Raw genomic sequence first — 12,073 nt, 5'->3', positions numbered from 1 at the left:
CCAAACAAAGCATGTTACAAATTAATAAATTTGTAGCATTTCGTGTAGCAATGACCTTGCAACTTTTTGTTAACGTATTTTTTTCCTTTTTAATGAATAGATTGAAGATCCCACAGGGAATGGCAGAACGTGAGCTGCATGTGGGGCCTTTAGACCTCATCCAGTGGGCTTTCCATAACACCATGTTAACTTCCCCAGGTTACCCTGTACAGGGAAATGGTGTCCGCACATTGCTACCTCTCTAGCAACCAGGGTTTTATATTGTGACTAAAGATTCAGCATCTTAGGAGACAGAATGGTGGTGTGAATGTAAACAAGATCCCCTCATGTGCGGGAGTCAGAACTTTCGGGCCCACATCAGAAAGTTAAGCTTTTGAGAGGAAGTTAAATGGGAAGTGGGTGTGCAGAGGAGAGCCTCAAACTGCATGCTTCCCTAAGCAGCTGCATTCTTTATTCCCGCCAGAGGGCAGCAGCACCTCAGTAGCTACACCGGTGACCAACTTTGAGCTACAGAGAGGCAGAGGTGTAGCTTTGAGTTGCAAGGGGAAAATCAGTGGTTCACGGAATCAAATGGTGCATTTTGTGGAGCGATGTATTAGCCTGGGGCTGAGGGAGTATCTGCTAAGGAAAATAAACCCAATCTGGGTTGGATGGGGGCAAGGATGAGCTTTCTCCTGTACGTGCAGGGCCTTTGAGTGCAGTCCTTAGCCTGTCTGTTCCCCAGGGGTCTTCCAGGGGAGAATCTTCTACCACTTTGTAGAGGAGCTCGCTGCCTTTCAGGTTTCTTCAGTCTAAATATTTCTAGTTCCCCTAAACCAGCAGTGGTGAACCTATCGCACATGTGTTAGTGGACTTTAAGATGAGATATTAATGCGCAGTGTTTTCTCAACTAAGCCCTCGGTATTCAGGTTTAAGTGCCATGTTGGCACTTTGTGATACACAGTAGGTTTGGGTTTGCAGTTTGACTCTCAATCTCTAAAAGGCTCACCATCACTGCACCTAAACCCTCAGTAAGGAATTTATTGACCCCTTCGGTCACTGGAAGGAATTTGAACCCCATGTAGCCTTGCACAGCAGTCTCCGTACCTCTGTTCTTGGCTCTGTGCTGTCAGGGAAGAAGCTCTCCCAAATGCAGGGGGGCAGCCCGTGAAGAACAGTGGAGGCCGGAACTGGAGGTGTGCAAGTGTGAACATGGTCTTGGGCCCGCTCATAGAGCCTGGGACTCAGATGCCAGCTCGCGTCACTGGAAACCTCAGTGTGCTCTGAGCCAGGGCATTCTGCCCTCTGCTTCCTTGGTCCCCACTCCACCCCGGGACCTGATGTTAGTAGCCCTCGGGCATAGCCTGAGCACTGGCATTGTTTCATCAATGGATTCCTTAGTAGATATGCATTGTACAGACAGAACTTGAAAAGTACAGAAGTACAAGGAAAAGAATACTGCATCCTACAACTCAGAGGAGACTGATAATGTTTCATCACACAGAATCTCTAACAGTCGTGGCTTTGCCGTTCTGTCTTGTTAAGCCACAGCCCACGGCCCCTCTCTCCCATGGCACATATGTGGATCATGGCAGTCATCTTAAGGACAGAGGAGGTTAAGCTGCCGGTCTGTGAGTACCACATCGACGGAGTAGGGAGCTGTGTGGTTTAATATGAGTGATGTTGATTAGAAAGCAGCTCAGCGGGGCTGGAGATTTAGCTCAGTGGCGCCTCGCCTGCCTTGCAAGCTCAAGGACCTGAGTTCTATCCCCAGTACCAAGAAAAAAGCAGCTCAGCTCAGGGAACCAAAATTGACATTAAAATATAATTATTTTTTAAATTTCATAATTAATTGTCGTTCCCTGCAATACTTCTTAGAAATGTGTTCTCATGGGTCCACTGCTGTCTCTCTCAGCTGCTTTGATGCATGCAAGACTCAGGGTAGGTTCGGGAAACTGGGGAAAACCATTCTCCATTGTACTGCTTTCTGAGCTTCCCTTCCCCTTGTCCCACGCTGAGGGGACAGTGGTGAGCTGAAACCACTGAGAGGATGTTCAGAGCGACCAGGCTGAAGTTGGGCCAAGCCGAAGTCCTCTACCTCCACTGGAAGGCAGGTGGGGCAGGGGCAGGGAAGAGAGGTTTGCTCATTTTCAGGCTGTCCAGACACAGGCAGCCCAGGCAACTTAGCCCTAAGGGCTTCAACCTGTGGCAATGTCAGGTCGTTTCCCGTGCATTTGACTGAGGGTTCTGAAAGATACAGAGAAATGAATCTGGAAGACTTATGTTCTAGGTCAGTGAGGACTGACATGAAGACAGCATGTGTAGTTACAGGGGTATTGAGGCCTGGCTCACACCATGTAATTCATCCATTTAAAGTGCTGTTTAGTGTGAGGGGGTGTTACATTTTGTTTTGGTTTGTTTTGTTTGAGACAGGTTCTCACTGTGTAGTTCAGGCTGACCTTGAACTCACTATGGAGCCCAGGCTGGCTTTGAACTCATGGCGATCTTCCTGCCTCGGTTCCAGCCATGCAGCAACAGGCCCAGCTTCATTAATGTAGTCAAAGAGTTACACAGCCATCACCACAATTTGATAATATTGCCGCATCCTTGCAAAAATCTTGTATCCACCAGAAACATTAGAAGCCCCTCACCACCACTTCCTCCAGTCCTGCCTGTCCTAGGCAACCACGGATTTCCTGTCTTTGTGGATTTGCCTATTTTGAATATTTCATAATGGAATCAAGCAGCGTGGATTCTTTGTGTCTGGCTTCCTTCACCTTGCGTGATGATTTCAAAGGTGATCCATGCTGAAGCACAGTCATGGTTTCTTTTTATTACCTGAGTAACAGTCTATCATATAAATATATATTTTTTATCCATTCATTGGTTGGGGATGTTTGGGTTGTTTACATTTGGGGACCATTACAAATAATGCTGCTTGAGCATTCATATAGGAGTTTCTGCATGGACATGTGTTTTATTTTTCTTGCGTATAAAACCAGGAGTAGGATTGCTGGATCTTATGACTTCTTTTGTTTTGTTTTGTTTTTTGAGACAGGGTCTTACCATGTATTTTAGGCTATCTTGAACGCAAAGTGATCCTCCTGCCACAGCCTCCCAAGCACTGAGATTACAGGTGTTCAGCACCACACCCAGCTCTCTGTTTAACCTTTTGAAGAACTACCAAACTTTCCCAGTGGCCGCATCTTTTTAAATTCCCACTGAAAGTGCTTGGAGTGGGTGTTTTTTTTCTTTTGGTTTCTTTTTAGCGCCAAAGAAGCTGGTGTGTTTGGGAAGTAAATAACTTCTAGAGCTCCCAGAGACGTCATACTGAGCTACTTCCCTAACCCTCTATTTTATTTTTATACAAGATCTCGCTGAGTCACTAAGCTGCCCAGACTGGGTGCAAACTTTTGATCCTCCTGCCTCAGCTTCCTAGAGTGCTGTGAGTATAGGCATGTGCCAACATGGCCAGCTCTCCACAGGGCTTTTAAAGTTATGCTTCATGTCATTTTTCAAAAAGAACAGCCCTTTATTTACAGTGATTCTCCAAGTGCTTTAATACAGTTGAAACTACAGATGCATAAATTTCACTCCTTCCCTTTTACTTAATTGCATGAGATACTGCACTTACTAAGCAGCCAAACAGTTTAATGACTATATTTTACTACAAACACCAATGTTTTTTATTGTTTAACACTGAGGATTTTTCAGCTTTTCACTTGGACTGCAATGAATTTATTCATATGTCAGTATTTGTGCTCTGGAATATTTATCTAAAAGAATTTCAAAGTGCAGGACAAACACTATGAACACTACGAAAGCTCTTGAGTTATACTGGCATAATGCTTTCAGAATATGTATATGTAATATGACAATTTGTAGTCTAACCTGCGGTGCTCATTTATGCCCTGCCCTGCCTCCCTCCACCCTGCCGTCCTCCTGCACTTCCTGGGCTCAGTGTTCTGGTGACGACAGTGAGGTCTCCCATAGTCCTCCTGCTCAGGTGTCACTGCCACGCTGTGCCAAGAGGCATCTGTGAAGTCTCCGCTCCCACAGACGGCAGTGTGAAAGGCCAGAGTTAGGAGCACAAGAGACAGCCCTGCATGCCTCTTCCATCCAGAAGCTTGGGATCGGAGAATGCTACCTGGGAAGGAAGGGGCGCTTCTCCTGCCCGGTTCCCATGTGTGGCTTTGTACCCCTGCCTGCCCCTCCCCACCCCTCAGCTCACCCTCAGTGTCTCCCTCATGTCCCTGAGATGAAGCTGTGGACTGAGTCACACAGGAGCGGGACCCAGGACTCTGCTGTCTTTCTGGCTTCCTCCCTGGAAGGTGCCCACCCAGTCCTGGTCAGAGGTGTAAGAAGGACAGTGGATTTTGAGGAGCAGCAGGGGCCCAGAGCACGTGGTGGACTGTGCTGAGCCCTTCGTGAGTCATGGAGGTGGGAAAGAGTCCGGTCAGGCCTGACTGCTGGCGGACATTCTGGGATAGGGCAACTCCTGGGACTGACACCAGGAACTTCCTTGCCAAGGGCAGACTGGAGCCCCGGCAGGGAAGGGGCAGAGCCAGCCGGGCGAAGGGTTCGTGGAGGCAGGAGTGACAGGATGAGACAGGATGAGACAGGACACAAGTGCTTGATGCTGGGAGCTGCCAACTAAGCTGTTTTCAGGTCACTTTCATAGTTTTCAAATTATACCTCCAGAACACTGGGGTTGTGAGAGTTGAATTATAATAAAAAACCTTCCAGAGCTATTTTGAAAGTGTCAAAAATGCACAAAGTCCCTGGCACTCTTCCTGTCCAGTGTTCTGATGGGGTGACAGGGTGACTTCCTATTATCCTCGCTTGCCACCAGGATGCGGGTCAAAGGCAGAAGCAGATTCAGCACAAGTTTTGTGAACCATCACATGTTTAATCAGTCAATATTACAAAGTGCTCATGCCACATCCAACCTCAGGACGCCTGTGTGTGTGCATGGGTACCTGCAAAGCGGGGACCCGGCCTCTCCCTTCTACAGATGGGTAACTCAGGTGCCCCACAGTAGTTGCCTGGACTCTTACAATGCCAGGTCCCGTGGGACACTGAAAATCTGCCAGCTGGGAAAACCAGAGGCACAGGTATGGCTGGGCACTGGAGGAAGTGATATGGACCAGGGTGCCACCTGCCAGGGTGGCAGCAGAGGGGCTGAGAGTGCCCAGCAGGCCCCTGGCTGGTCCAGCAGCCTGGGTAGAGTGCATCCTCCAGCCAGGCATTTCCTCCAGGCCCAAAACGATGGAGAGCAGGATTAGTCGACAAGATGAACACCACACAGAGTCCCACTGCAGGCCCAGGACGAGCAGAGACAGGAACCACAAGCCTGGGGAGGGGCAAGAGAGGACAGAGGCAGAGGGAAGGACTGCAGGGGGGGCCACTGGGTCTGGCCGGGGAGCTGGGGTATCAGTGCTGGCTCCCAGGGGCTGAGTCCTCACTGCGCCAGGACAATCCCTGACCAGGGCAGGTAACATGATGACTGAACAGTGTGCTCTTCTAACAGCGACTGTAAAGAAGGTGCCTGCTGCGAGGCACTGCAGCTGCGAGCATGGGGCTGCCCCGGAGGCTTTGGCTCCAGAGGTGGTAGCAGAGACAGGGGAACCCCGAGAAGCCTGTCCAGCCCGGGGACCTTCTGGACCAGCAGTGGGAGCTGCTCAGACTCCGGGATGGGGCCCAAGGTGCTCACCACATCAAGGGCACTCCTGGCTCAGCGTCTTCTCCCTGCTGCAGATCTGAGGGCAGGTGAGGAAGGAGAAAGAGGAGTGAGCAGACCAGAGCCCCAGGGCCTGGGCGTGGCATGGCCTTGGTCTGTCACCCCAGCAGCCAGAGCTTGGGTCCTGCAGTTCTAATTCCTCCCCAGTCCAGCTCTTTACAAACCTGCAGTTGTGAATCCATTATTTCAGCTTTTGGTCCTGGGGTGGAGGAACAAACTGGCCCAGAGGCGCTCGCCTGTCCCTGGAGAGCCCCCTTGCTTCGATATGGTACACTACGCCCCACACGGTGGAGTCGGAGACTTGGTACGTCCTCCGGGGTACAGCAGCCATATCACAGGCAGCGGGCACCAGCCGAGCTGGGTGGGGTTCAGGGACAGATTCAGGGGTGGGAGAAAGGTATGATGCCACAGGGGCACCTGTAGGTTATGCTCCATCTGCAGAGAAAAGAGAGGGCTACACTCGCAGGTGCTACTCACCAGGCCACCCCAGGCCCAGTGACTGACTAGGGTCCTTGCCACCACCCCTCAACCCAGCCTGAGCCAACAGACGCCACTGCAAGGTGCAGGTGACCGCTGTCCCTGGTGCTCAGCCCCGTGGGCAGTGCCCGCTGCTGTCAGGGACGCTGGCTGGGCCAGCATGAAGCTAGCCCGCCAGGCAGGACCACACTTGTTCCTGACCAGCTTCCAGTGCCAGCATGGGCCACAGGGTCCTGGGCTTGGTGCCTGTTCAACTGGCATGGGGCTTTATTTTGTTGCATCCCGGATTCTGGTGGCATCCTTCACCCCCTACCCTCTACCATTTCTTTCCTGCACTCCATCAGCTACCTCCTGGCTTGTCGCCTTGCTGGTCTTGCTTCCCACAGCTCTTCCCTGCTTGACCGAGTGGAGACCAGTTTTATCAATCATGGGAAAGGAGTTCATTTACCAATTCAAGGAAAAAAATTTAGCAAAATCAAACTCTGTGATGTACAAAAGAGGCAGGTGCCAAACAAAGATTCAGAAAGATTACACAGAAAATGATGGCAACAACACTCCCACACCAGTTTCTTTTTCTTACACAACTTAACCATCAGCTTTATTTCCTTGTCGGTCTTCTCTGGCATCACAATCACTGTAAACTCTCACCCTACATTTATTCACAGAAGCTGAGGTCCTCACGTTTATTCAGTGAGTATAAATAAGCAAGTGCTCATTCGCCAATGAGCAATTGGCCAATACTCATTTGGCCAATGAGTATTTTTCCAAAGTGAAAATAGCTTTGTAAAAATTTCTGCCAGTGAAATAAATTAGAACTTAATGTTAAAAAAAAAAAAGAGGGCCAGGGATTTAGCTCAGTGGTTCTGCCTCCTGCCTTGCAGGCGCAAGGACCCAAGTTCAATCCTCAGTACCAAAAAAAAAAAGAATTCCAGCTCAAACTGCAAGGTGTAAATGCCCTGGAAGTCATCATTCTTGCTGTTACATTTATCGTCTTCTAGATCCTTTTACCACTTTGATTTATTCATTTTTTTTCTTGTTAATTTAACTAAATCATTACATATCAAGAAAACCGGTTCTTTCAATTATAAGAGATAAACCCTGCCCCGAAGTTTGCTTATGAGTTATTTTTCAGAGGGCACTTATTTTTTTTTCTTTTTAATTCTTTTATTGGTACATTTTAGGTATACATTTACATTTATCATTGGGTGCTTGTACCTGTACATGATGTATCTTGGTTCTTATTTTTTCCCCCATTACCTGTGTGCCCTTCACCCCCTCCACCCTTCCCTATTTACATAGATTTTGTTTCCATTTTTTTTTCTTTTCTCATAGTTTTTCCTTTCCTTCTTTTCTTTCCCCTCCCACCACCCCTCACCTTTGGACCTTTTCTTAATTCAAATTATCAATTATTCATTTTCATCCTTATTTACACTTTCAGTTTCTCACACTAGAGAAACTATTTGGTATTTACACATGTGTGTCCTATTTATTTCACGTAAGAGGATGGCCTCAATATGCATCCATTTAGCTATAAATGTCTCTAGTTTCTCATTCTTTATAGCTGAGTAGTACTGCATTGTATAGAAAAACCACATCTTCTTTATCCAGTCTCCAGCTGATGGGCACTTGGGCTGTTTCCAAGCTTTAGCTATTACAAACTGTGCCGCTATAAACACAGGTGAACATATATCGCTGTGGTATGAGTCTTTTAATTCTTTGGGGAAGATTCCCAGCAGGGGAATAGCTGGGTCAAATGGGACCTCTAGTCCTAGTTCTTTGAGGTATCTCCATACTGATTTCCACAGTGGTTGCACCAGTCTGCACTCCCACCAACAATGGAGAAGGGTTCCTTTCTCTCCACACCCCTGCCAGCATTTGTTATTGGTTGATTTCTTGATAGCAGCCATTCTTTGTGGGGTGAGGTGGAATCTCAGTGTTGTTTTCATCTGCATCTCTCGAATGACCAGTGATGTTGAACATTTTTTCATATATTTATTTGCTGCTTTTACCTCTTTGTCTCAGAAATGTCTGTTCATCTGAGATGCCCATTTTTGAATTGGGTCTTTGAATTTGGGGGGTCTGATCTTTTTGAATTCTTTATATATTCTCAATAGTAGACCTGTCAGATGGCACTTATGAAACTGTCCGGTTCTTGGTTTTAGAGAGAAGGTACTTCACAGCCGGACATTAAAACAAGATCTACCCCAAAATTTAAAAACTTGACTAAGAAAATAAATATTTAATGTGATTTTTAGAAGAGTATATATGAATATTTTTTAAAACTGTTATGGCAATAAAAAGGCAAATTTAGGTGGCAGTTAAGAGCCTGACATTGCAACCCCTAGCCTATCACTTTAGGGCAGCTTTACTACCATCTACCTCATCTAGCTAGCTAGCTATGTATCTACCTGGTTGGTTGGTTTTTGGTTTTTTTGAGACAGGGTCTCACTATGCAGTTGAGGCTGGCCTTGAGCTCACTTTGTAGCCCAGTCTGGCCTCAAACTCACAGCAATCGTCCTGCCTCAGCTTCTCGAATGCTGGGATCACAGGCGTGCCCCACCACACCCAGTGGCAGGTTCACTTTTTAAACTTCAGTTTCTTCAACTGCAAAGTGGAGACAAAGTTAACAGTCAGTACATGTTTTCTGTGTGCTATTATATTACATAAATATTCTACCAGTATATACTTTAATTTTTCACTCTTTGGTTTATGTGTGGAGAGATTCACCACTTTTTGTTTCAACTGTTTTGATTAAACCCAAACTCTGATTGAAAATACTTACATAAAGGAAATGCATGTCTTGAAGAACAGGGATTGAATCTAGGGCCTCATGCCTGCCGGACAAGCGCTCTGCCCCTGAGCTACAACCCAGTTATTTTTCTTTTTCTAAATTTTATTGTGAGGCAGGCTTTTGCTAATTTGCCCACACAGGCCTCAGACTTGTGATCCTCTTGCCTCAGTCTACTGAGTGGCTACAATCCAGGTACGTTGTAAGTTATATTTCTAAAAAAAAAAGTAATAACTAAAGATCCATCCTCGGGCATCCACACTTCATAACGGCGTTGCTGCTAGCATGTTACTTGTTCCCTGGGTTCCAAGAGCGCGCGGAAGGTACGAACACCCCACCCCTAGGCCCTGGTTCTCAATCTACTGAAGGCGCTTCCTAAATGAGGTTTCCAGGCCAGCTTAAGGAGATCCTGGCTATCAGCCCTGGTTAAAGACATGTCTGTTGTACGGATTAGGACCCGAGGCCCAGAAAGTCCGGTTTCACGGAAGCTCACCGCCACACACGCTGCTGACTCGGGTTCCCTCCTCAGCCAAGGCCCCTTGTGGTTCGCCCACCCTCCTTCCTGGCCTGGGGTCAGCGCAGCCAGCCGAGCCCAGCTCTAGGCAGCTTTAGGGGGCGCTGTGCTGGTCTGACCCTGAGGCTCCAGGCCCCATGGAGCGCAGGGCGGAGCACGAGGGGTGGGCGGGGCGCGCGGCTGGTGGGCAGGACGCGGATGCCGGACCTACACGTGGGAGGCGGTGGGCGGGGCGCAAGGTCGGTGGGCGGGGCGCAAGGTCGGTGGGCGGGGCGCAAGGTCGGTGGGCGGGCGAGGAGGCCGAATCTGCTCCCTGGAACCTCGGCAGCATCCACCAGAGAGCGCAGCCCACCAGGTCGGCAAGGCCAAAGGCAGCCTTCCCCCCCGACGCTTACTCTTGTGGGAGAAACCGCCTGTTTTACCCTTCCAGGTGCTCTTGTTTAATACTCAGACTTACTGCTTTCAGGATGATTTCCCGGGGATGGCTCTTCGACTCCAGAGCCAAATAACCACGTAAGAAGATGAGAACCTTGGGAATAAGCTTTGTTGGAGAAAGTCTCACCCATGTCCAGAGCTTCGAGGTCAGAACAGTGCCGTGGGGATGGTTCTGTGTGGCAGGGGAAGGGTCCCCGAGGAGCCAGCGTGGCCACTGTGCCAGCCACATCGATGGCCTGTGATTCCCTTTTCCCTCATTTTGAAAAAATTTTTTTTCTTGAATTTTGCATAAAGGCTTCTTAATATGGAGCAATTATTGCGTGGAATTTAGAAAATTATTTAAAAGAGGTTCCAAAAAATGAAACTGAAATCAGGATGACTGCAGCGTTCGAAGGCAGTTTCCATGGACGCCGTGGCCGTTGCTCATGGAAATTCCCCAAGAGGAGAAGCAACAGCTATTGTGTGGTCTCAGAGACAGGGGGGTCCCCAGTATGTTATCTATCTTAGGGCTCCAGCGCCATCCGCCTACATTTTCTGTTCCTTTCTGACTTTTTCTTTTATTAATCTGCAGGTTTCCTAGGGATACACTAGCGGATATTTCCAAAAGAGTCTTTTTGACAGACTTCCTTATATCACTGCTCTGCCCTGTCCGCGTCAGTGAGCTGCCGCGTTTCCACTTTTCACCACAAGATGGCAGTGTACCGCAGAAGAATAGGTGTTCCCAGCAGTCTCCGTATCTACTCCAAGGGATTCCCAAACCTGGGCTTTTGGGGCAAAATTCAAAGTGCTCTCTTGTATTTAAGGCCTGGAGCTTGAGTTGGAACCATCACGGGGACACCAGGGCAGCCAGCTGGGTGTCCCTCTGCCAGGGCAATCTGGTCGCTGCATCCCTATCACTGAGCCCTCACACTTACGCCACCGAATGTCCCCTGCGTCCTGCCTGCTGCCTAGGGCTCAGGGAAGTAAGCCGATGGCAAACAAAGGGCCCTGAGTGCGGCTCCCATCCCCAAAAAGCAGCCGGGACAGCAGGCATCCAAGCAAATGGGGGAACAGGGCGGCAGCTGCGGCCGGCACTTTACACCCTCCGTTTTCTTAATTCCCTCTCCCCGCTAAGTGGTGATTACCGGGTCTGCCTGGGGCCTGATCCTCACAGCCACCTGACTTCGGGGAGGGGGCACCCAGAGAACCGAGCAGCTGGCGGGGCGCACTTCCGGCGGGCCAGCCGGGGCAGCAGATGCGAGGCCCTGATTATTCCGGGAGGGCTGCTCCAGGGGTCGACATTTGCACTTCAAAGAGGGCTGGGCCTCAGCTCCCTGCTCTTGGGACAGGGTCTATTCTGGAGAAAATCAAGTTGCCGGGAGTGAGTTACCCGGCGGGGCCCACCCCCTCGCTAACAGGAGGGCGGCTTTAAACAGCCCCTCGGAGTTAACGCACACTCGCCACACCCCCTGGGACCCGCCTCTTAACGGGGTCGTTTCCATCTGGCCTGTGTGGCCCCGTGCTGCATTTCCATCTTTCACCCATCCTCCCATCCCCTCGCCCCGTGTTAGGGGTCGAATTGTGCCCCCCCCCATCTGAAGCCGCTCTGACTCCCAGGTCCTCTGCCGCGGCCTGTTGTGGAGATGGGGAGATGCACAAAGTGCCTGAGTTAGGAGGGGGAGCCAGCGCCCACGAAGGCGCAGAGGCCCTGGGAGAAGGCAGGGAGAATTGGAGTGAGGCCGAGGAACACCTGGGGGCACCCACAGCTGGAGGAGACAGGGACGGATCCTCCCCTAAGCTAAGAAGGGAGCTTTCGGGCCTGACAGCCTGACCCTGGGCTCCTGGCCCCCAGAGCTTCAAGAGAACACGCTTCGATTGTCTGGGGGCTTGCGTGCTGTGGTGCTCCGTATAGCAGCCAGGAAAGGAAGACGCCTGAAAAGAAGTAGAAGGTCTTCCTCTCCTTATGTGTTTAGAGAGGAAGGCCAGGTGTGATGGCTCGCACCTGCAATCCCAGCCCTTGGGAGGCTGAGGCAGGAGGGTTGCTGCAAAGTTCGAGGCCAGCCTGGGCTTCCAGAAAAAAAAGAAGAGAGGCTTTGAGAGGCTGCCTGACCTCCTCCAGGGACAGAAAATGAAAAGTCACAGGGCCTCTGCTGTGTTCACA

General features: G+C 49.7%; 1 long non-coding RNA gene across 1 annotated transcript; it reads left to right on the top strand.

The window, feature by feature from the left end:
- The first annotated feature begins 9,767 nt into the window (after nucleotides 1–9,767).
- LOC110349982 (uncharacterized) lies at nucleotides 9,768–11,836 on the top strand. Its single transcript, XR_002396218.2, has 3 exons — nucleotides 9,768–9,853; nucleotides 9,965–10,079; nucleotides 10,505–11,836. It is a non-coding gene; the product is annotated as an uncharacterized LOC110349982 (long non-coding RNA).
- The last annotated feature ends 237 nt before the right edge of the window (nucleotides 11,837–12,073 follow it).

Source organism: Heterocephalus glaber, unplaced genomic scaffold (genome assembly GCF_053883595.1).
Source record: "Heterocephalus glaber isolate CG9 unplaced genomic scaffold, H.glaber_assembly_v1.0 deba00001460, whole genome shotgun sequence".
NCBI classification, from domain to species: domain Eukaryota; kingdom Metazoa; phylum Chordata; class Mammalia; order Rodentia; family Bathyergidae; genus Heterocephalus; species Heterocephalus glaber.
This window is presented reverse-complemented; position numbering and strand designations above follow the sequence as displayed.